The sequence below is a fragment of the Haliaeetus albicilla genome, unplaced genomic scaffold (assembly GCF_947461875.1).
Source record: "Haliaeetus albicilla unplaced genomic scaffold, bHalAlb1.1 scaffold_57, whole genome shotgun sequence".
Taxonomy (NCBI): Eukaryota; Metazoa; Chordata; class Aves; order Accipitriformes; family Accipitridae; genus Haliaeetus; species Haliaeetus albicilla.
In genome coordinates, this window is record NW_027212557.1 from 467,501 (window position 1) to 470,000 (window position 2,500).

The 2,500-nt window shown below is 77.4% G+C and overlaps 1 non-coding gene across 1 annotated transcript; it reads right to left on the reverse strand.

Annotated features, from left to right (window-relative positions):
• Window positions 1–681: 681 nt before the first annotated feature.
• On the reverse strand, window positions 682–834 carry LOC138684394 (5.8S ribosomal RNA). Its single transcript, XR_011323667.1, has one exon. It is a non-coding gene; the product is annotated as a 5.8S ribosomal RNA (ribosomal RNA).
• Window positions 835–2,500: the final 1,666 nt, after the last annotated feature.

A 2,500-nucleotide genomic window follows, 5' to 3' on the forward strand; every position in this document is an offset into this window, starting at 1 on the left:
GCGGTCTCGCGCCACCCGGCCCGCCCTCCGCCACGCGGCGGAAGGCGCGCGCCGGAAGGCGCGCGGGAAGGCCCCAGCCCGGAGACGGCCCGACACACGCGTCAGACGCGCCCGGAGACGGCCCCCCGGGAACACGGCCAGGGACGACGGCCGGGCGAGCACCCGGGCAAAAGGCGAAACGGCGACCGCGCGCGCGGTCGCCGCCGCCGCCGCCCGGGGCGCGGCGGGGGGTCGGGGAGAAGAGGCTGGGGGGGGGCGACGGGGGTGACCCCCGTCCCCGGCACGCACACGCGCGCGCGGCAGCACGGCACGGTACCACCGCGGTACCCACCCGCAGACAGCCGCCCGCGCGGGAGGCCGGGGGCGAGGCCCGCACCTCCCCCCTTCTCTCTCCCCACCGCCGCGCCAGGCCCGACCGGCTCGACGAACCCTGACGGCCCCGGCGGGACGAGCTCCGCCCAGCGGGTGCTCCGGGAGCGGGGAGCTTCGGAGCGCTCCCCGAGTCTCGATTTAGGGGGACGAAGGCCCTTGGCAGCCGCCGCCGCCGGGCTGCGGGGAACGACTCCCCGGGCCCGGGGCCGCGCGCGCGCGGGCCTGCGAGGCACCCCAGCCGCGCCGCTGCGACCGCCGCCCCGCCGCGAGGCGAGGGGCGGCGGCACAGACGGGCGATTGATCGTCAAGCGACGCTCAGACAGGCGTAGCCCCGGGAGGAACCCGGGGCCGCAAGTGCGTTCGAAGTGTCGATGATCAATGTGTCCTGCAATTCACATTAATTCTCGCAGCTAGCTGCGTTCTTCATCGACGCACGAGCCGAGTGATCCACCGCTAAGAGTTGTCTGGCTTTCGGCACCGCCCCGCACGCGCGAGGGGGCCAGGACCGCTCGCCACAGGCAAGCGGCCCCTCCGGAGGATGGCCCACCGCCCGCCCGCCCACCCCCCTCCGCACGCGCGGAGGGGGCACGGCGCAGCACGACGGAGAAGCCGCGCCTCTGCTGACCGTACAAGCACACACAGAGAAAGGGGGGGGAAAGGAACGGAAAACTCCGAACGGCAAGGCTGGGGAGCCCGCGCTCCCGACCGACCTGGGAAATGCCTTGCTGGCGTCGGAGGCGGCCCAGGCGCACGGGCTCGGCCCGGCCTCTGGGCAGAGGCAGCGATGCACCCGACCGCGCGCGGCCTGCCCACCACGCTCCGGACAACACGGCTGCTGCTGCTGGGCAGCAGCGGGGAGCCCCACCGGCCCCGCACGCGCCTCCGTGCCAGCTGCGCCGCACTACGACAGCCAGCTCCCCCGGGCTCGTCCCGACGGCAACTCCGCGGCCACGCCAACGGCTCCAAGAGGCGGCAACCGCCAGAGCCGGCGACGCACCGCCCGCGGCCTGCCGGACGGCACCCGCTGCCGCACCAGAGCGGCTGCCCTCCCGGAACCACCGCCACCGCTTCTCGCCTCGGCCCCTTCCACGGGCACGCCCCAGGTGGAAGGCGGACGGCGCTAAGCCGGGGACAGCGCCCGCTCTCCCCGTTTCCACGCGGAGACCGCGCGTGGGGTGCCCCCGCCCGCCCCCGCCCACCTGCCCGGCGCGGCCGGGAAGCGCGACGGGGAAGCGGCGGGCAGGGCCCGGGACAGGACAGCCGCGGCCGGCAGCGAGCGCCCTCCGGCCGACCGACAGGCCGAGCGGCGCCGCCAACGCTCAGCCGGGATGCCGCCCTTGCCAGCAGCCAGTGGCGGGAGACCGCCGAGCACTCGCCAGGGCGAGGGGGAGAACGGAGCGCAGCGCGGCGCAGCGCTGCGACAGAGGCGCGGCGGCCCGGCAGCCGCCCAGCGAGCCCCCACCGCGGGGACCCGCCACCCCGGGCAGTGAGCCCGCGCTCACGCCGGGGTCGCCCGTTTCGAGGCAGGCAGGCCGGCTACGGCCGACCGCACCGCGGTCTCCACCGAGACCGGACCGCGGAGAGGAGGGGGCAGCGGGACCCCTCCCCGGCACGGCTGCCCGCGGGATGAGCACGGGCGGCAGCCCACCAGGGGCCTTCGTGGGAGGAACTCCCGGCCCCTTTAAGGCACCGCCGCCCGGCCGCCCCCCGGGTCGCATCGAGCCGCCCGCGTCTTTAAACCTCCGCCCGGCTCCACGGCCTTCGACCCCCGGGCTCACCGAGGGAGGGCCGCGGAGGCGCGGACGCTAGGTACCTGGCCCTGGGGTGAGGGAAACGACCTGCAGGCCCCGCGGGGGTGCCTCCCCCGCTGCCGCCCTCGGGGGAGCGTCCGCCCGCGGGGGCGCGCCCGACATCCACCGCCACCACCACGTCCTCCTTCCCGGGGCCCGGGGTTTCCCTCAGTAGCCCGGCGCTGCGCCCGGGAGGAGAGCCGTGGCTCGGGCCGCCCGCTGGCGCGGGACACAGCCCGGCGGGGGCCTTGCCCACCAGAGGAGGCGGCGGCAGAGCCCCCCCCGCCCCGGCTCCCTCGTGGGGAGAGGTGCGGGGGGGGGGCGCCGCCGCCACCCCA